Source organism: Drosophila kikkawai, chromosome 3L (assembly GCF_030179895.1).
Source record: "Drosophila kikkawai strain 14028-0561.14 chromosome 3L, DkikHiC1v2, whole genome shotgun sequence".
In the NCBI taxonomy this organism is placed as follows: domain Eukaryota; kingdom Metazoa; phylum Arthropoda; class Insecta; order Diptera; family Drosophilidae; genus Drosophila; species Drosophila kikkawai.
The window spans coordinates 14,501,450-14,524,124 of record NC_091730.1 but is presented as its reverse complement, the minus strand read 5'-3'; the positions used below and the strand labels follow the sequence as shown (position 1 = coordinate 14,524,124).

The 22,675-nt window shown below is 39.2% G+C and overlaps 1 protein-coding gene across 24 annotated transcripts in view; it reads right to left on the bottom strand.

Annotated features, from left to right (window-relative positions):
• mub (poly(rC)-binding protein mub) overlaps nt 1–20,447 on the bottom strand; it is a 53,629-nt gene extending 33,182 nt beyond the window's left edge. For 12 of the 24 annotated variants that reach the window (XM_041775390.1, XM_070285887.1, XM_070285888.1 and 9 more), the window contains exon 1: nt 20,046–20,446. The gene's annotated coding sequence lies outside the window, so the exon portion shown is untranslated. Of the gene's footprint in view, nt 1–20,045 lie in introns of all 24 variants that reach the window. The other 12 variants (XM_041775384.2, XM_041775387.2, XM_041775388.2 and 9 more) reach the window with 3 other exon arrangements.
• Nucleotides 20,448–22,675: the final 2,228 nt, after the last annotated feature.

Genomic DNA, 22,675 nt, shown 5'->3' with positions numbered 1-22,675 from the left:
GCAAATGTTTAAAAATTTAATTAAAAAACGCAGAGCATAAATAACAAATTGGGTTTTAATAAAGAGCACTTTTAGGCGCTCGGGCCTGGGCTTTGGCTCTTCACATAATGGAAAGGCTGGCTGGTGTGCCCACAGCCTTTCGGGAACCTTTTGTTACCCTGCCCCTTTATTTATATATATTTTTTTTCCATCCGTTGCTGCTCTATATATATAGTACTTTCCCGTGCTAAAAGTTTGGTTTGCTTAATGAAACTTGAACGAAACGCTTAAGGAAATGCTTGAAAAATGCCTTTGTTCGAAGTTTGCTTTTATTTTTGTTGTATTCTTCGCCCTGTTTGAAGAGCCCATAAAGCGCCAGGGGCCGGCAAGAGATACAACGTTTTGGCCTAGCCAAATGATACTTCTGTGATTGATGGTCGGCAGAGACTCGAGACTCGAAGCAGAGACCCGATACTCCAAACTCCGAGCTCCACTTGGTGGCTCAGTTTCGTTGCAAATTGGTAAACAAACAAAGCTGGACAAGAAGTCGCTGATGAAGTTGGCAGGCGAGAAAGAAAACATTTCGAGTGCCGTTCGGCGGCCTCGTTCAAAGAAGATAATCTACAAACGCAAACTCAATTTTCGGGGCCAGAGAAATGGCCGAAATTCCACATCTTAAAGGGTAACGAAGGCTGCATTTAGAATCCATACAAAAGCAACTACTTCAGAAATACTTTTCTCTCTCGGTTGGAGCTTTTCCATGAAATTCATACATTTTTCCGGGGCAAAAAAAAAAAACGAGAGAATAAAATCAAAACAAATACCGCAAAAAGTTTGCTTACAGCAGAACAGCAGCGCACAGCGCACAGCGCACGGGGGAATACCCGAAAAACGTAAAATGGAAACCCAAACCAAAGCTAAACCAAAGCCCAACCCAACCCACACTCCACAATCATACATACACACAGTCATTGCTATCCCCCCCGTACCGACCGGCACAGAGCAGTTATGCAATATTTTTGTATAACAAAAATCACTTTTTGAAATAATTGCCAGAGCCAAAATGCTTGCTGGTAATATGTGGGTAGCTGCTGTGGAAGCTGCTGAAAATATGCCAAGCGGGGCACTCCAAAGGGAGATATAATATATATGTACATATACCTATATAGTACACACGGTTGAGGGTTTAGGTAGCACTAACAAGGGAACCATTTTTGGTTAGAGCGTACACCCTACAAAAGGTACTCATTGCACTCAACGAGTAGTATCTCCATTTAAATTTGAAGTGTTCTCCTCAGTTTCAATTCATTTTGTAAAATTTTTAAACTATATATTTGATTTGAAAACTCAAAATTAAATATACTTCACATACAAAATGCACTCAACTGCGACTGCAAAATTTTTGGCTGCACTCGAGAGCATTTTTAATTCGTTTATCCAACTTTTAGATCGAGAGACACTTCCCAGCCCGGGAACTTATGCTGCTTCACTGCCACACACTCGCACACACTCGGACCTGCACTCACACTCTAGTGAAATAAATAGCATTTAGTGCATATTTAGTACAAGCAACGACAACGTGAAAAGCCAGGCCAAAAAAAAAGCTAGGAGAGCGAAAGAAAGCAAACCAAACCAGACCAGACCGGGCTAACAACACATACCTGCATGCTGGCCGGCCAGCCCTCTTCCTGGCCACAACTGGCTGTTGTTAGCAAGAAAAATGCATCAATGCATGCTGAAGCGGGCAAAAAAAAAAAAAGAAGAAAAAAAGAAGAAAAAAAAGCGACAAGAAAGAAAAGAAGCCAAAGCAGCATAAAATGCATAGGAAAATAGAAAGGCGCGGAAAGCTGAGGGGGAAAAAGGGAAATGGAGAGACAGCCAGCAGAAAATGGCCAAACATGTTCTATGAATAAACGGGAAACGACGGGGCAAGGAGCCGAGGCAGGTTGGCCAGGAAAACTTGGCGTGCCTGTTTGCCATCAGAGCGAGCTCTCGGAGTCAAAGTTGTGGAACCTGCAGGTTTTTCCTCGCCTTTTACTCCTCCTCTTTACCTCATTCCGCAGTTTTCCAGCAGTTTTCATTGCCACAGAGCTGACTGGCTGGAAGTTGCAAACATGTTTTCCTGGTTCAAGTTGAGTTGCAGTCGCAATCTTCGGCAAAGATATCCGGATTGGGGAGCCTCCGCCGCAGCACACATCAGTAGTCGGTCATTCATTCATTCCCAACTCTTCTTGGTCTCCCTGGGTCGCCGCAGAGAATCCTTCAAGGGTATTATGATGGGCAACGAACCAAGCTGGTTTGGTTTGGTTTGAGTTTTCGGTTTTCATTTGGTTTTGTTTCATTTTGGTGGAAGCAGCTTACATGCACCAGATGAACCCGAGAACATGCAACGTGCAACAGCAATTAGAAACAGGAAACGCGGGTGGGCTGGCTGGCTGGCTGACTCCCAGAAGAAACTCAAGAGTTTCCCGCAGCAATCCCAAAAACTTTCTCAAGTTGAACTTTAAGTTGCGGTTGCTTCCCGAAACTTCTTGTCAAACTTTTCGCTGCAGACTTTTTGGATGGATGGGAGGCTGCAACTTTGAATGGGGCGCTACTCCTACAACTGCTGCTGCTGCTAGATACAATTCTGGGGAATCTGCTGATATAATGAACTTTCAATCAATATGCAAGCAGAGCAAAACCCATCAGAGTCGAAATCTCCCCTCGGCTGTAGTTGAAGTTCACTTCATTTGTAGCGCGTTTTGGGCCAAAGTTGCTCATCGCGGCGAGGCTAATCTCTTCTTACCAATTTCAACAACTTTTTTGTTACACTGATGTTGAACTTAGAAAGGGCAAAGCCTTGGCAAGAACTTGGGCATCATCTACCTTGGGTAGAGGTCGACGATTTAAAGTCCTTGGGCACACACTCATACCAAGTTATAACTCATTTCTACCGATCAGCTAATGCTAATGAGCTTTACATGGTGGAAGCACTTGTTTTTACTATACTTTACTTAGTTATATTAAATCAAACTTAAATTCTTAAATTTTGCACATTAAATTTGAACTTCTTTAATATTTAAACCCCTAGAAAGCATCGAATGCTCTTCTCGACCCCCTTTTTCTCCTTCGCTAAACTGCAATGCTGAAAATCGCAGCGAGAAACTTTAAAGAGGAATTTAATTATAGCCAAAGCTTGCCGTCTCTTTTGCTCGGCCTTTCTGTCTCTTTCTTTCTCTCTCCGGATTGCTTATCTTGTTCTCCGCTCCGAGGGAGTATGAAATAAAAATTAAAATCATCAGCGGCAAGCGGATGATGATGGCTAGGAGAACAAGCACTAGGGCTCCCATTCTAGAGGGGTATCCCCTTTGGGGTCCCCAATAGTCCGCCTACGGTTATTCTCCCACCTCTTTCTTCTCGGCTATAGCCCTCTCGTTCGCCTTCTATACTCCTGACTCTGCTGGTGCTGCCGCTGCCTTCTGCGGCGGCTGCTGTCGGGTTTAATGAACGGAAATCTCTTGCAAATATTCAATTGCTATACAACTCTGAAGCGCAGACACAGTCGCAATATATACCCAGATATGTACACATCTGTATACGGAATGGAGTATGCCCGCTACAAGCATATATATCTCTATATACGTATATATTTATATATGTGCAGGAACACAGATACTCACACATACTTGGGCAAGTGGAAGTCAACAGACAAAAGAGGCGCATGTCGACGTTGCCCATGTGCAATGTGCAGTATGCAGTTTGCAGTGAGCAATGGCAATGTGCGATATGCGTCCTCTGCCAAGTTGATAATGAAGTTCTCATACCGATAATGATGTTGCCCTACGGCCAAGAAACAGAGAAGCGAAACGAAGAAAGAGTGACTGCCAGAGGGGGATAGCAAGATTTGCAATTATTTCTAGCAGTCAGCGGATCATCTACTATCGTGATTGCTAGAAAAATCTAAAAAATTAAATCTTTAAATGTACATAGACATTTTTATATGTACAAAACTTGGGCTTTTATCATTAAAATTTCCATATTTTATAAGGAGTAATAATAAATCTTCAGATTTATAAATATATTCTTTAAGGAAATTTTTTGATAGCTTTAATAAGACACCTTTAGTTAAACAGGCACAGAATCATATTATTTAATAATTTTTTTTATCTTTTATAAATAAAAGAATATATTTTTAACAGTAAATGACTCTGGTTACATTTTAACCTTTTAAATAAGAAGATAAATGAGTATACTCTATCTTTTCTTACAATTACTATTTAATCTACTAAGCTTGCAACATTTTTTATAAACTCCAAGTAAAGAGGCTCGACTATATAACCAGTTCTATAAACAATCGATGCACTCCAACTGTAAAATACTCGCCTAATCCACCCAGATTTGCCGTCTTAGAGGCAGATAAACCCGTGGTCCTAATGCCAAAACACATTTATAGGCTCGGATGCTCCGATCCACCCACCTTCTGGCTCCCCCCGCACTCACACAACAAACACACTTGCAATATTAATAATCTGCTTGCCATTGAAAGCCATACAAGGCGCGACTTCGTCGTACGTGTCAACATTCGACGTCGACTGCGACTGCGACAGCAACGGAGGCAGCGACTGCATGCGCGACGGCGCATATAAATTTTGTGCTCTTTTTATTTTTTATTTTATTTCTTTTTTTTTATTTTGAGTGGTCTAGGAACTTTTGCGCCGTTGCGAGTAGCATGCAACCTAGGCTAGCAGCAGCAGCAGCAGCAACTACAAAACTCATTTGGCAGGCCGGCAGAAGCAGAGGCGGCGGCGTGGCAAGGGGGAGTTGTGTTTCAGCACAAAGAGGAGAGATCCAGAGCCGGCACAGTGGAGGCCATAACCATAAACAATCAGGTGTGGGAAACTTTTTGTGGTCGGAACGGGAATTGCGGCGTAATTCCCAATCGTAGCTAAATTATTTCTCTCCGCACAAAATTGTGTCATGTCATGTGATGTGAAAGAAAGTTGAGAACTAGATCGGAATTACAATTCTGTAGAGAAAATCAAGACTGAAACCGATAGGTAATAAGAGGCAACACGCGTTGATTGTAATTTGAAGTTTTAGCAAGGAAATGTTTTTAAAGTAAAATGTTCCTAAATTATATAATTATTTTGCAGATTTTTATGAAAACGTATTTTTCTATAACAACTTTATTATTTTTTTAATATTTTGTAAACCCTACACCCACTGTAACCGCAAAAATGCCTATGTCTAGTGCCAGGAATACCGGACGGACGACTGCCTTCCCATTGGCCTTTGTCTGCTTCCCTTGCCTGCCCCCCCACTGCATCACCGACGCCTCTGTGGATCCTGGTTACCTCTCTACGCTCCCTGTTCCTCTTCCCTGTCGCCTTATACTCGTTCCTCTCCCGGCGGCTTTTGCGTCGAGTGCACAACAAATATTGTCGCCGGCTAGGTCGGGAAATCAACGCACTAAGCTCACCGCTCTGCTCTATTCTGAACCCCCCTTGTGCCCCCACCCATTATGCTTTCCTCCCTCCACCTCGTGCAAATGCCGGCGGGGACAGTGAGCGACAACAACACAAAGTAAATAGTAAACAAAAATAGTTGGCAGGCCAAAGTAAAAATGCAAAAAAGGCAAAGCGGCAGCAGCAACAGAAAAAACAAAGCGAAGCGAAGGCAAAATGCAAAGCAAAACGCATGGGCAAGTAAATAAAAATAGAATTTAAAATAAAATGCGAAACCGCTTTTATCGCCCCTTGCTTTTGTGGTTGAATTTCGATTTCGTCCAAGTTAAATTAAAGCTGCAAATTAAATACAGAAGGAAAGACAAGACAAAAGAACTGATCACAACTGTAACTGAAGTACATTAAAAAGTCTGAACTTACACGCAGCGGGCGCTCTATAAATATAATATAAAAAGGAAAAATATGCCTCGGCCATAAAATACCCGGTCATTAGTTCTTAACAAGCTGAATTTTGACGTGTAAATAATATTATAGAATATGTTTGGAAATTAAAGGAACTATTTCTTATTCAAGTTTGAATTAGTAGACTTTAGTTTTCTTTCATACTGTTCAACAATAAAACTATATCATATTATATTATATCGGAAGACCTAGAACTGGATTACGTTTATAAATTAAAGACTTCCTTTTCAGTTATATATTAGGTAATATATCCCGTATATACCCTCAAGTACCGTGTATTAAAAAGCTCATTCATACTATATAGAGTTTACCAACTGATTAAATGACTGAATAACCGGCAAGTCATACGGACAACAAAAACAACTGCGACTAGCCGCAATAAATTGATAAGCAATCAACCGTTAGGGAGATAAATCAGTAATCACACAAGTGGGAAAGGGAAAGGTGAACTACCATTGCGATAAATATGTAGTAATAGTTGCCCTAAACAGTTTCAATTAGTACACTATGCAACAATAAAAAAAATAGTTTATAGCCATCTAAGAACAAGAACAAGGTAAATCTAAAAAATGACAGATATAATTTACACCGAAATGAAACCTGTGGTGATTTCTGCATAGAAAAACATTATTTATATTGTTTATTTAATAAATATATAAATACCTATAATAAAATAGTTTTACTTTTGAACATATCATCAATGTTAGCACACTTGTAGAATACAGTTTTATAATCGGTCATAAAAACTACCGATAACGGGAACAATACGTTTCAATCAGAAAACGATCTTATCTGTAATACGACAAGTAATTATCTTAAATGGCTTGTTAAAAATAGAAAACAGAAAATAAACAAAGCATACTTTGGAAGAGAAGGAAAAAACTTTAATTATATTATAATAGAAGTTTAAAGTTTTTATGTCTAGCTATTATCTTAATGAAAAATGCTCTAAAATATAATTAATTAATCATTTTTCTCAAAGAAGAAAAAAAAAACCGGCTACATTTAAATTTCACATAGCTCTTACTCCCCTTCAAAACATAGTCATAGCTATCAATTTCAATTTTATTTTTAAGTTCTTATTCCCGCATCTATTCAACCATGACAGAAGAATTATGCAAAAGAAGGTCAACATGGTGTGACCTTGAGGAGAACGATATGCTCCACATGGGGTTCACAGGGCAATTGTTAAAACATTATCCCCTGCACCTCGGTGCAACCACTAACCTCCTATTTTCCACCATTTTCACCCCATCTTCACATCGTCACAAATGCAAAGTTATGCGAATTCAAAAAAAAAAAAAGAAAAGAGCAAAGAACAAAAAAAAAGCAGATTAACAAATTGTGTGTACGTTAAAAATAAAATGAAATAAAATCAAAATGCAGCAAAGCCAAAGGCACAAACACACACACACACACAGGGGGCAGGAAAAAAGCAGGCACAGCAAATCGCGGGCAATGAACGCTTGATATACGCAAAAAAAAAATAAATATAAGAAAAAACAGCAAGCAGCTGAAGAAGAGCAAGAGCGCAAGTAGCCAACGGAACGAGAAGCGAAGAAACACACATAACAGATACGATTTTCCATTGCACATGCACTGCACAAAAAATATTATCAGTCTAAACAAAGGCAAAAGCAAGACACCAAAAGTTTCGAGTCTAAAAATGTGACACTTGAAGATTTGTTTACAATATCTAATTGTTTTTTTTTTACTTATTTCTTTATCTATTACTACAAAAAGGTAATAAAAATCATCAATATTATTCCCAGTGCAAGCCGGATAAGACGAAGCCAAGTTAAACATTTGATTGAGCTTGCCCATAGAGAACAATAGCAATAAAAACAAAATCCAAGCACAAGGAGGAGAATGAACTTTTTTCCATTGCTTACACATTTGAAATGCACATAATTTAGCTTAGAACACACAGATAGGGAGAGAGAGAGGCATAGAGAGAGGTGCTAATGTTCCACTTGGCGTATGAGTAATGTCTCTCTGCGTTTGGAAAACTGGTTTGCAACCATACAAAAAAAGGTTCAATGCGGAAAATATCACAGTTCAAGCTACGATATAGCGACGGCGGTGTCCCAAGTCTGGCTGAAGGTCTTTTGGTTGCACTATTTTCGTAGCTATCCAATTACCGTGTCACAGACAACAACAGTAAAAAAACAACTTGGAAGACACGTAAACAGAGCCCTTAACTAATGCACATTGCACTCACCCATTGCATTTGTAGCTCTCTCTCTCTCTCTCTTTCGCTATATCTATCTCTATCCCAGGCTTTGCAAAAGTCAAACTATCAATTACAATTATGTGCACAAACGAGAGACAACAATGCACACTCACTGGCGAATGGATATTCGATACTCGCAGATACATCCACTTACTCGCCCATATAGATAGATAGATAGATACTGCCCCACCAGCAATTGCAATAGCAGCACTAACAAAAACAGCAGCAAACAATTAGCCAAAAGTCAGCAGAGCACAAAGCCTTAAACTCAAAACTAAATCGAAAGAGCGACCGAAAGGGACGGATAAACAGAGAGAAATAGAGAAAGAGAGATATTGAGAGAAAGATACTATACTCATGTGCCAATTTTGAAAAACGAGATACTCGGATAAACGGCTTAAGCGGGAGGAAGGGGGGCATAAGGGTTCAATACGGCCTGACCCAAGCCTCCGAATTGAGGGCTGGGAATTTAGCTCTAAGATGACTAAGCAGGTCACAGCGCAAAAACGCTGCGAGGAAAGTTGATTAGCCGCCAGAAATATAAAGATACAAATGTAGAGGCAGCAAACCATTTAAATTGAACTGTAACCCTAGGCTAATAAATCAATTTTAAAGCGTTAAAAAACATGTTACTTTAACGATTTGTAACTAAGATATAGAATAAATATTCTATTCTCAAATAAACTGCGATTCAAGAAACTTCTTTAGATTAAAATTCTAAATAGAAAACACCCCGTAACACCTCTCACCGTTTACTCATCCCCACACCATGTTGCCCTAAAAGCAAAATCATTTTCCGCCGTTTACAAAGTAAAGAACATTGCCCCTTGTTTGATCCTCTATAGACTTTGTACGTACATACATACCGTATAACCTTCGACGCTCGGTGCAGACAACAGTTTTTCTTCAATATTATTAACAAGCTCAACGAGAGCGACAGAGAGAGAGAGCGAGAGAGAGAGAAGGAAGCTTGGGATAGGTAACAACAATTACGCTTGAATGCATCTATAAGATATTGTATCTACAGAGTGCATGTGCCGCCTGTGGGCTGTATCTATATCTGCAAAGCTTTTGTGTGTGCGCTCTCTCCGTGTATCTATTTAGATGACTCTTGCCTGTACAAGTATCTGCAGTTCTGGCCGTATCTGAAACCGGACGAAACGCAGATGCATCCTCAGCACCCGGTCTATGCAAACGACAGGCAGCAGCAGCGGCGGCAGAATGTGGCAACTTCACCTCCCTCCGCCTTTTGGCAAAGTGATAAGATAAGAACGCCTGACACATCCCCACTTCCATTCCCGTCTAGCAAAAACATTGACAACTTTTCTATTAACGGACGACGACTGCGAATGCGAATACGAAAAGCGGAGGCAAAGTATCTATCTCAGTTCGTTTTGTATCTACACAAAGAAATCGCTGTGAAGAGGCTGTGTAAAATGCAATGAGGCGGCGCAACGCTGCTGCAAAAGTCTGCAATTGATTGCAGCAAAAGTTAAGTAGATTATGATGGAAAAGTTTGAGGCAGAGGAAGGAACGAAGGAGGAGGGGCTGACTCTCGGCCATGATACGAGTTTTTTGCTACTGGATAACCACGAGCTCTTTTTGCCGTAGAGCTGGGAAAACTTTTCTTGAACCCAAAAAAAAAAACGAAAAACTGTGACGCAGAGCCAGAGGAGCTGCAGGAATAACTAGTTTTTCCCCGGCAGCCGGAGAAAAATGAATTTTCAACAATTTCTCTGTTACTTATTTGTCAGCCATCAAACTTATACGCTCGCTGCCTGCTCTTAAAATCCGCTCCCGAAGCAAATTGATTGAAAGGAGCGACTCACGTAAAGAAATCCGCAGTGGAAAATAAGCAACTTCCTCAGTCTCTCTTTCTGGGCCGGAAATTGTTAACCCCTCTTAGAGACACGCCTGAAGTCAGTCCATTATAAACCTGATTGTTCAAATATTATTATCATTATACGCCCCGACTTTGTTGCGCCAAAATTGCCCAATTGATTTGGCCAAAAGTTCAGTAAACCTTACTAGCCCAGAAAAGAAATGTGTAAAATGAAATACACACTATCTGGAATGGGGAAATCTTATCAGTTTCCGGATATAATTAAAATTCCTTCGAGTAGGATCCTATTATCCATGCCCATTATCACATGCTGCCTCTATTAAGGTAATCCCTAGTCGTTTATCTCCATGTCCAATCCAATAACCATTATTTTCCCATGATTAATCCCAATCTGTTGATGGCTAAAGCACTTGCTAGCCAACTAGACTGATGAATGCCGTAATTACTAAAACATCTGTGCTACTGGAAAGCAGTTCATTCCGAGAAATCTATTCCCAGCCAGACGTTTTATGGCCGGGGCAAAAATCTTACACGACACGAGAGATGATGTTTTTCAAAATTCGTTGGCACAACAATTTAAGAATATTTAATGTATGGACGGGACACGTACCTGAAACGAGAGAGAAAACAGAAAATATAGTAAATATGTGTTTAAAGGCAAGTAGAAATACATATAACATCTATGTGTATTTAAATAAATAAATCAGAATCTCCTCCACCGGAAACATTTGCATATGAAATGCACTGAAGCACAAACTTCCAATTCACTAGCAACTAAGGCGAAGTGAATAAATTGTAGTTGTAGTTGAAGGAAAACTAAATGAGCTACGGAAAGTATCTGAAAGATAAACAAACTTGGCCGCTAAAAGACGAATTTATTGGAATTTTTCTCATGCGGTTCGTTGGGTTACTTTGCTTCGGAAGACCGACCGACCGACCGAACGACCAGCTGTTGGAAAACACATTTTCAATGTTTAGATTAGGCCAGGAAACGGAAAATTACTCCCAGCGCAATACAAGACAGTGCGTATATTAGGACCAAAATTACTTTAAATTTGATAAAAACCATTAGCCAATGAACTATGGTATATCAAGAGATGATAAAGTCATGTTATAGTAAAAGGAAAATTATTTTATAAAGACGACAACTTGTGTTTTAATTATTTAAAATAATTCTGAAACTCAATATAAATAGCCATGAACTATCAGTTGTCCTATCGTTGTTTTCCCAGTTCTATTTCAAATAATATTATTGATTTAATCTTCTTCAATCAAGGAAACTACGAATATTAGACAGGTGAATTCGCTGTGCGGATCCGGTTCATTTCTATGCTAATTTTATAGGACCGCTAGTTTGGACACCCTTGAACCGGACCCCTAAGACAGGCTATATGCATTTTCCCACCAGTATTCGCATGATTATAATACGATTAATGGCATAATCCGCTGTTGTCTCATATTCAGATGGTTAACTAAGCCTCACCTCTTCTGGTTCAAAACAATTTGACGTCACTTTGGGGCGACCACGAAACGGAACTGGTACCGGTAACCCCTAAACACACAGATGTTAAAAACTAAAGTAAACCAGCTCAGCAGGTAGCTAGTCAGTCAGTCAGTCAGTCAGTCAGTCAGCAAGTCTCTTAGTCAGTTATTCAGTTAGTATGTCCATCCATTTGGTCAAGTGGGCCAGCAGCAGCAGCAGCAGCAGCTAATCAAAGACAACTCCAAAAATTAAAACCGGACACAACTTTGTCTGGGGCTTCTTAATTGCTTGGGCAAACTTTTATTTGGCAGCTCTCGCATGTCAAGCATAAATAGAGAATTATGGAGGAGAAATGCTCACAACTCACACACAACGCATGTGGGTCAGCTTGGGATGGGAATGGGCAAAGAGAAATAAACAAAATATGAACGAATGAAATGAATGTGCACATAAATCGGGGCTATATAAAATAATAATTAAAAAATCGCATGTCTGACAGAATTTTTGACAAATTGTTGCCCCCGCGCACAATCCGAAAAGTTAATGAACTTGCCTGAGAGTCCAATTCCGAGGCAGAGAGCAAAATCCCAAGAGCTAATGATAATGCTATAACGCACACACGGGGCACACACACACCCAGCTTTGGCTCAGCTGTACAGTACAGATACAGATACTGAAATACAGCGTGAGTATATAAAAAATAGCGCGTGCTGCCTTTCGCATAAAAAGATTTATCATCTAAAACTGTCTGTCCGTCCGTCCAACTGACTATGAATGAAAATGCCGACACATAAACAAAACCAAAACCAACAACTAAGGCACACACATACACACACAACACATTTAGTTTACTTGATCAAAAGCGAAAAAGCAACAGCGAAAAACAGAAAAACATTTAAAACCAAATAAACAGAAACAGAAGGCGTTTTTAGAGAGCCATCATAATTGTTTATCAAGCTCCGGGCTGGAGAGCATTTCCACAGACACCGCCAGAGAGTAAAACAAAGCCCTCTCTATTACTTTTTCAGCGATGCGTCACGTTTAAATAATTAATTGGCGAACAAAATGTTTACACAAAATCAAGCAAAGCATCATTTGCCAAATAAGAAAAAGGTAAAAGTGCAAATAAAGTGAAAGAGTGTAGCAGAACATCTAAAAATACACACGTTTAGAGTACAAATTTCATTTATACAACTATTTTAAATTTATCTACTCAGTCATTGATTAAAAGTTACTTAGGGTTTATTGCCTTTTTAGAAAAAGCAAAAAAGCGTCAACAAATACGGAAAATATTTGACAAGGAAAATAGCTTAAGCTATCTTTGGTAGCATTCATGAAGAAAATTTATTTTGAAAGCATAAACGAATTATTTTAAATCTTTGGCCAAATTTCTAAAATAAATGATAATCTTAAACCTAATTTTATCAGTGTTATCAATAACATCAAAAATATAAAAGCTAATAAATAAAATCACCGGTAAGAAAAATCCAGCCCGATCTCCCACCATCCTCGATACGCTTCCATTATTACGAACTACAAGTATTAATCATCAAATTGCCTTAATAATCTTGTACGCCCCGCAATTGAAAAGGCCCTCCCTCCACCTCAACTCACCGCGTATCCCCCTCCTTATTATTCTCCTCTTTTCTCGGGTTCTCTTCGTTGAAAACATTTATAGGCCAGCCCACACATTGCAGGCAGTTTAACTCAATAAAAATGTTTTCATCATTTATTTTATTTAATTTTTTTTCGCGCTTTTGTATATTTTTGATCAACTTTTTGTATAGGAATTTGCGAACAAGATATTCTCGGCCTCTCGTCTGATTTGCATAAACAGGTCGAAGTCTCTGCCGATGTCGACCCGTTTAGAATTGTTTAATTTGCTGACGTGCCCGAAGATTTGTTGCCTATCAGTGTATCTCTCAGATACACATTGTTTCGCACGGGGGATGTGCGAACGGAATTGATACGTTGACATTTGGCATGAGAGATTCGAGATTCGAGATATAAAGTAAAGATGCAACTAACGCCAGGTGGTGTGTCAGGTGGAAAAAAACTGGAACAACGGAAATAAAACGGTTGATTTTTTCTACATTCCTTGGATTACCTCACTCACTTGGTAAATAAAGCTGTCTTGAATTATAAGCAAAGTATTTTGACAATATTCGATAATATTATAAGATCTATTTAAAGTGGTTTTTAAAAGTATTATTACAAAAGTACTTCGAAAGAATAATACCAATATCAAATAAATAAAATTGATAATGTCAATTCAAATGCGCGTTACGCATATTATTATTTATATCATCGTTATATTGTTATTAAGCCACACATAGACCGAAACGATTTATTTGCGATATCTTGTCGATAGTGTCACAACCGGATGGTTTGCCAGATTTAATAAGCATTGTGGTTGGACTCGGACAAATTGGGCTTTTTTGCCATTTCTTGGGAATGAAAAATCTTGAGCGTTTTTCGCTTCTGCCAAATATGGCCCATCAACGACACCAAATCGGTAAACGACACCAAGTGGTAAAGCCGCTTCGACGTCTTTGGAAAAATCAATGTTTATTGCAGTTTGCCGCTGCTGTTGCGTTGCCTTTTTGCGGCTTGCTATTTGGTTGTGTGGTAATTAGCAACAACAGCATCGAAAGACAGCTGGTGGTGCTGCTACTATGTTGGGCTTACAAAATTCCTAGAAATGGTCGTGCCACTGATTGAGTAGATGGACAACTGCCTGGATGGATCGGAGATGGAGCATGGCAACAGAGAAGAAATGGAGGAGCGGATGGATGATGGTCCGTGTCTCCGGATGCGTTTTTGATTAGCGCAAACGATTGCCTGCTGCCGACTGTCTGATTTGCTCTGCTGCAGTTGCATTTCTCCAGGCCGAGATGCAATTTGGCCAACTTTGCAAATACATTTTCGCAACTGTCAGCAGTAACAGCAGCATTGATGAAATCTCAGCTATTTTCGGTCTTAATGTGTGCCAACCCAACTGGTTTTCCCGACTGCAGATACATTTCGAGATGCAAATCAAACTGGTTGAACTGAAACGATTGCGCATATTTTGTAGATTGACCAGATATCATTTTGAATTGATAAATACTTCCTTAACTGCCAAGAAATAAAATCAAAAAAGAACAAGCCAGAGGGGAAAATGTATCCGGGATGTCATGGAATAGTTTCTGTTTTCAAGACACTTTTTCATAATCAATTTATGGGAATTTGCAAGACAATTTCAACTTTAGTGCTGGAATAATGTTTGTACTTCAGGAATTTTGACATGTTGTTTGAGCCTGATAAAAGCTTTCATTTTATGTAGAAATATACTTTTCCAACTGCCACAAACATGGAATAAGTGAATCAACCTTGCTGCTTGAGATACATTTTTTATTATCAATTTGGAAGATTGACAGAAAGTTTTCCCTCAAGCTCGCTTAGTTGTTTTTCTTTCCTGAATAATGGCTGTACTGCTGGAAATTCGAAAAGTATTTGCCATTTGCAGAGTGACGGCGTACCAGTGAAAAATACTTGCATTTTCTAGAGCTTTTACCCTTCGCTTGCAATTATGAAGATTGATAGATACATTCCCAACAAATCCAGATACGTTTTTTCTTTTGCCTCCCCGAAGAAACCTCATGCATTTCCTGTACTCCTGAGTTGCCGCCGCCGCCGCCGCCACAGTAACTTCCTGCCATATAAGCTGCCCCAAGTCGCTCGAGTCCTTCACTCCTTTGACAAATCTGACAGCTGGCCCGAAAAAAGAAACGAGCTCTTCTCCAACCCCCAAAAGGAGCTCAACAACATAAAGCTTATGCTGGCACAAAGGGGGTGCGAACGGGGATGGGTTTGGGACGAGTACGAGGACGAGGATGAGATGGGCATGTGCTTGGGCATGGGGTGGTTAAAGAGGAGAGGCAGCAGTCATTATCAAAGCCCTTCAAGGTCTCTCAAGGCAAGCGTCTGTTTTACAGATTTTTATGTTCACGACACGCACACGCTCGAGTGTGCAAGTCCTGGGTAACAGGGTAGCGGAGTAGCGGGGTAGCCTCATATATTTTATGAAAATTAGGAGAACCCGACGGAGTCAGAATGTGGCCATAAATAAATGGTCTCGTTTACGACTTTGGACATTAACCTGTTAAATTTCTAATGTGTGTGTGACGGGTCCTTGGTCTCCTTAAGCACCCCCATTCATGCCTCTATATCTACCTCCAACCCCAAGGATCGTCAACGTTTTGCATATTTAAGCAGCCTCAGCAGCAACGACTTGGATAATCTAACATACTAATGTGTGCGAATGCCCAGTCTGCCCCCTGTCCTTCCTCCTCCTACCAGCAGGCACCAGGCAGCCCGGTTCAGTTCTCAGTTCCAGTGAGACCACAAAATCAATAATGATTACATTTGCCTTGCATATTTCACCAGCCAAGAGAGCGGACAGACGGACGGACGGACAAGAGTGTGCCGCTCGAGTGGGTGGCTGCGACAGCGGGTGGGTTAAATGACATTTGGTGGCATACGGCAATTGGCTGGCAGGTCAGGTGGTTGCTCCTACACGCCCCAGTCCTCCTGCTCCTCCTCCTCCTTTTGGGGAGAGTGTCAAAAGACAAAAGACGGAAAAGCGGTTAAGTGGCAAGGTAGCAGCAGCACCACCAGCCAAAAGCCCTTACAGAAAGAGCCTATGCCCACTTCTAACCAACAGTAGAAGCTCGATATAAGAAGCCACAAATACACATCCAGGGAGGAAAATCCTTATGGTTAAAAAAACAATCAATATAATGGATATGCATTCATTTGGAACTCTCGAAGAATGATTTATTACCAGGATTAATGAGATTGTGAGGCTTTAAATGATATTCTCTTTAAAGTAACAGATTTAGATGTCATTTCTGCATATGAAGTGTTAAATAAATTTAAAAATATTAATATCAAGAGCTAAAGATTTCTAAATATAAATATATAAAAAGACTTTGCCAAAAATAGATAATAGTGAAGAAAGCCTGGAAACTTTCCGTAAAACCCTTTAAAAACGATTTCGTTTAGAAAAACCTCTATGGCTACACCCTGTCCTCGCATGGAGGACCCACTGTCACATCACCACCACCACTAAAACGGGTTGAGTACTTGGCTCTGGTGGGGCTTCGAAGCCAAAAGAAATGCAATGCCTACTGTGGCACCACTGGCAGCTCTACCATCATCATCATACCATTACCACCAGCTATGAGCACCACCAAAAGCAGGAGAAGATGCCGGCAAAGAGAAATGCAGCAATAAGTGGCGCGCAGGGTCAACGATAAAAGGCGGGACACAAGGGGGTGGATGGGCGTTGCAGGGGCTTGGAAGGCGACGCCACTCAATGCAGTCAACGGCCTACAGTCTACAGTCTACGGGCTAGAGACTACAGACTACAGACTACATACTACAGACTGCAACAGCCCAAGCAGAGGCAGAAGCAGAAGCAGACTGGCAGCGATGGCGACGACTTAGCGACGATGGGTCCTAGACCAACCAGTTAGAAAATGCAGGCGGGCAAAGCAAAGGCAAAGTCGAGGCAGAGCCAAAGGCAAATGCAAAAGGCAAGAAAGTGCAACAAAGTACAGGCCTCAATCTGCTGCAGTGCACTCACACACACACACACGTGGATATACACCACCCACCGCCCCCCTGGCGCCCGCCTGACAGGTTGAAATCCAACGCAGCAGAACGAAAGAAACGAAAAGAAACGAAACGCAACGCAACGAAACGAACGAAGCGACCGAGCAAAGTAAATGGAAAATGGCAAGGAAAATGCACACAACAAAGAAAGCAACGTAAACGCGGTGATGACGTTGACGAGTGCGAAAAAAAAAGTGCAGATTGCATAGGAGGTGCAAATACACAGGCCTAAGAGGAAAATTAAGCCAACAAGCAAACAGAATAAAAGCGAAAAGCCGTACAGCTAAAGTCGAGATCAAAATCAGAGAAATTGGCTAAGATTAAGTCGGGGAAATGGGAAATACTTTCATTTCACAAATCTAAAGAAATCTATTTTTAAACTGTTTTCTGTTGTTAAAATCTATAAGAAATATAACTTTAGGAGTAAGTCATTCTTGACTGCTTACAGGATTTTATTAAAATTATTGTAGTAATTTATTTATTTCTTATTTTATCTTCAAAGTAGTTCATTCTGATGCAAAACTTTATTTATTTAAGGACCAATATTAAACCTACAACTGACACCACCATTGATTGGTCTTTGAGTATAGCCTTAGTCCCTTACTGATCGATTTCAAAAGTCGTATAATCACAAATCAATCTGTTATTCATTATATTTGACGCACATTCTGAACAATACCTGAACCTCAAACCTTAATGTTGTATACATTTACTTCATCGTTAGTCAAGTCAAATATACGATCTGGTTAGTCATAAAAAGATATGGTTAATTAAGTGTTATAAGTAGAGCAATAGAGCAAATGAATAGTATATAGTATAATTAATAATAATATATAATTAGTGGCTCCATTATTTATACTGCGTTTTTTCTGGTTTAATTATGCATTTTTTAGATATAGAATATACAAATTGGAATTAAAAATTTAAGTTTACCAATAAACAAGATTAAAAAATTTGTGTGTCAACTGTCAAACCCAATTTACTTTTAGCTCAGTAACAAAAGTAAGAGTTATAAAAACCTTTTCATGTGTCAGTTACTTTTCATCCGATCATTGCCGACATCAACTTAATTCGTGCTAATTTAATTAGTAACTTTTTATATACATTTGCTAATTTAATCTAGATGATATAACTTTTACTTTCAAGTTTCGCATTTCTCCATTAATTGAAATGAAAATGAAATTCTCGCAGAAAATGTATATGATCAAGTTGGATTTCTGTTGAGTAATAGCTCAGCTGATTCCGTGTAATGCAATTAATTCAGCACTAATTGGCGGCTATGAATAATCGAACGGAATAATTACAACTGAGCTGAACTCCCAAAGCATCTCCCACCGCCGCATTCGTAAATATAGTAAATGATATTCCCCAACAATAATAAATGGGAAAAGGGGAGGAGCGAGTAGGGTTTTCAGGGAAGCTGCACTGGGAAAATAACGTTAAAATTAAACTAAACTCTACACCTTTTTTGTTATAAAAACCAATTCTACGTTCAAATCTTATAATAAAACATTTTTTATTCTAGATATTTGGAAAATGGACCACGATTTTTATTTCCGTGTAGAACAGCGGCGGATTCAAATCCGTCTTCGAGTGCAGCGAGCGAAAAGTAATCACTGTTGAGTTTCCCCAGCTGCAGGCAGCAACAATAACAATGGGGAAGTGCGGAAAAAAGCTGCAAAAAGTTTCCTTTTTCTCTTATTATTATATTTTTCCTTTTATTGCTCGGGATGAATTTGTTGCCTTGGTAGGGTCTCTGATAAGACTTATATTTATGTATATATAAAGTTGTGGGTGCGAATATATGGCGAAAAGGAGCAATGGCAACGCCTTTTTTTTCGTTTGACGAAGCGGAAGTGATTAAACACAGCGCCGAAAATGCGCATAAGGAAAAAGGGCTGCCAAGAATGGATTCTTATAAGCCGGTCGGAGACTGGAGAATGGAGAATATGCGAAACAACAAAGCAGAGCGGTGGCCAAAGGAGACAATGAAAAACGCGGGCTTTGCCCAATTAGAAATTATAAATCCAACTGGACAGCGCTTTGCAACACTGCGACGCCACACACACACACACGAACACCAGTGCACTCAGAGCCAGTTTGTCTGGCAATTGAACAATTGAGCGTAAAGAGCGACTTGCGCTCAGAGAGTTTGCGAGAGCGAGAAAGACGCGCGTAAAACAGAGACGCGTTTTTTCTTCTTTCAACCTTTTTTCGTGCCCAGGGTATAGAGAGCATGTCGGACTGGTTTTCGGGCGGAGGGGGCAACTGCAAAATCCAGACCTCGTTAAGGAAATGCGCGTAAAACGCCAACCGTTTATACCCCCAATTCGGGGTTTTGGCCATAGGTGAGATAAGGGTGGCACTAGGCCTTATCAGACCGTTTCAAAGTTTCAGTTACAGGGTATCACAGCACGAATGCAGGCGCACAAAGGGAATCAGCAATAACAACAAAGAACAGCAAAACAACAGAGCGAGAACGCGACAAGGCGAATAAGAATAAGAATAGCAACGGTGGAGAGCAAAGGAGGCGGGGGAGAAGGAGAAGGGATGCAGCGGAAGGAGAGCGGAGGACAGGAGAACAAAAATCAATTTGAGTGGATGTTGTTATTGTTGTTGGCGGCTGCTGCTCTGGAGATTCTGGATTCTCGACTTATTTCGTTCCTCTTTTCGCACAAAGTGTAAAAAAGCTGTATACAATACACACACACACACACATTCACTCTCACACCCTCGCACAAGCACGAACACAGACAGACAGCAACACGCGACGGCTTTTTGCCGGTTGGGGTAAAATACACAGAAAATACAGAGAATAGGAGAAACAGAGAGAAAGAGTGAGAGAGGTAGGTAGAAGAGAACGCTTTAATTATGCTTAATTTGTTGTTAATCAAACACAAAACACCGTTGGGAAAACTCAAAAAATTAAGGGAAGCTCACGTTTTTCTGCCGTTGATCGGAATCGGAATTCGGAATTCGTACTGTTATTACACGATTTTTTGTTTTATTCTTTTTTTTATGTGTTCCTTATTCACACTTCTCCGCTGGTTTCTCGCCTCCTTTTCTTCGTTCGCACACTTTTTATATTTGCATATGCAATTCGCCAACTGCCAATTGCCAATTGCTTTAATTCGGATTTGGATATTTGCGGATATTCAGCGGCTTTACTCTGCTTTAGTTAGCTTTATGTCAACACACCGAGAACTGATAGATCTTGCTTCCGGAACCCGGATTACAATATTATTCACTGGCGAGCGTACACTTAATTTTTCCTGATTCCTGTTATTTATCCGCGACACAACCGCCTTCGCTGATTTTTTGAAGAATTTTTTTTTTCGAATGCGCCGTTTCACTCGTATTTATAGGTTTTTACGAAGAGAGAGAACAAGAGTGAACACGGTTGAGCACACGAAAAGAGAGAGGAAGCAAGAGTGAGCACAATTGAGCACATTTAGCGGTTAACGTAAAGTGTGAATTGTAGCAATGGGTAGAATTCGCACTCGGTAAGTAAAATTGTGTAAAATCCGAATCGGGCAGAGAGAAGCGTTAGTCAGAGAGCACAGAAAAGAAATAAAAGTGAGCACAATTTCCCTCACGCCGTGAGTTTTCACTCGAGAGCGGCAGATCGGCAGTTTCTATAGCTCTCACACATTACGTCTCTTTCTCGCACTGACCGAATCAGTGGTGAGCAGAAAGAGCTGGCTTTAGAAATAATAAAGCTAAACCCCAAGCATTTAGCATTTTGATCGTTGGGAATTGATCAATTTTGGCCAAACAAAAAGAATAACTAACAGGAGATACATATGTACAAACATATGTACTAATGAGAATGGAAATAATTCTATTTACTAAGTTTCAAAGTTATTAATTAAAACAAATCTGAAAATGTAGTAAATGTAAATAAAAATTAATAATTCGCGCTGCCCGCTATTTTCCGCTTGCTTTCCGTTAGAATCTGGCCTTTTCCACTCAACCTAAGAGCGGGTTTAGCTATTATTTTTGTTGCTGCGCATTTTTATTCTTCTCTTTCGCTTCTGCTTTCACATCATACGAGCGGCTTTATGTTTTTGTGTGGGGCGCCTCTATGTTTGTCCTGCTCGCACGCTCGACTGCGCATGATCGTTTTTGAGCGCATTACCAGAGAGCCAGAATGAGTGAGAGCAAAATTGAGTGAACGCATAAGCAGTACGAGTGACAGTGATGCCAGGTTTTGACTACTATTATAAGCTTAATTCTGAGCAATGCTATAAAAAATAAATGCTGAAAACCAAAATTTGTATATGGTTAAATTTTGGTTTTCAGCATTTATTTTGTATGAGAATATAAGAAGAAATTTTATATCAAAAATAATTTTTAAACTATTTTCTAAAGACAAAACAATTATAGGTATTTATTTATAATAAAAAAAAAGCAGACAAGAACAAATTCCTTATATCACAAATGGTAAATTTTTTTTTGGTTTTAGAAAAACATCTTTATTAAATATTAAAATTAAAATAATTATTAAATATTAAAAATATACATTTATTGTTTAAATTTTATCACAACAACTTTGTAATACATTTAATTTAAATTTTAGTTGCAGCTCTTTACTATTATCTTGGCGGTGATTGTTGCATACTAAGTTTTTTCCATTTTCCACCTCGTCATTTCGGATGCAAATTAATGAAAGGGATTAAAAATATAACGCGCTGAAATCGAAGGCAACAACAAATAACTAGTTGGTGGATGTAATGAATTGCTTTTAAATTAAATTATGCAATTAATATTATGCCAAAAAGCGACAAAAACAACAAAAGGATTACACAAATATTTTCAGTTCATTATAAATAACTGAGCCACAATAAAAGAAATAACAAAAACATCAACGAGAACAACGACGGCGGGGGAAAATCAACATTTTCAATTAAATCCAAATCCAAATGCGGTGGGATTTTTAGTGTTGCTGGTTAAAGCAGATTTTACCCATTTCCCTTGGCTTTGCCCCAAAAATGACCTTCAGAGCACTAGTGAAAAATAAAGGAAAATTGCAACGGCAAACGAAAGTTTTTCCTAGCAAGGCTTCAAATAAAACATTTTTGTTTCACCTGTGTAAGTAAATTGGTTCGCGGCAATTCGGCGAAAATTTGGCTAAGAAAATTCAGTTTTTCCAGGGTGGAATAAATGCACTTAGAGTTTTTAATAAATTCTTTGAAATTTTGAAAACACTTTAAATTTGTTTAAATGAGAACTCTAGGTTTCAATAACTACGATTCCTTCTAAATACAATCGTATTTATCGAATTAAATTTTAATAAGTTGATGTTTTTAATAAGTTGATGTTTTTTTTGATTTAATTTATTTAAAAAATATCTTTGGTGTAAGTGTCTTGGCTTTTAAATGAATTATTCGATTTTTGTATATTCTTTTAGAATTTATTATAGATTTAATTTTACGTTATATAATTATAATGGTTTAAAAATATGATTTTTAATAAGAAGTTTACTGTTTTCATAATTATAGAAACAGATTATATTTATTAATATTTATTTATTGCTCCTACAAATATTTATTTTCGTATCCAATGAATAT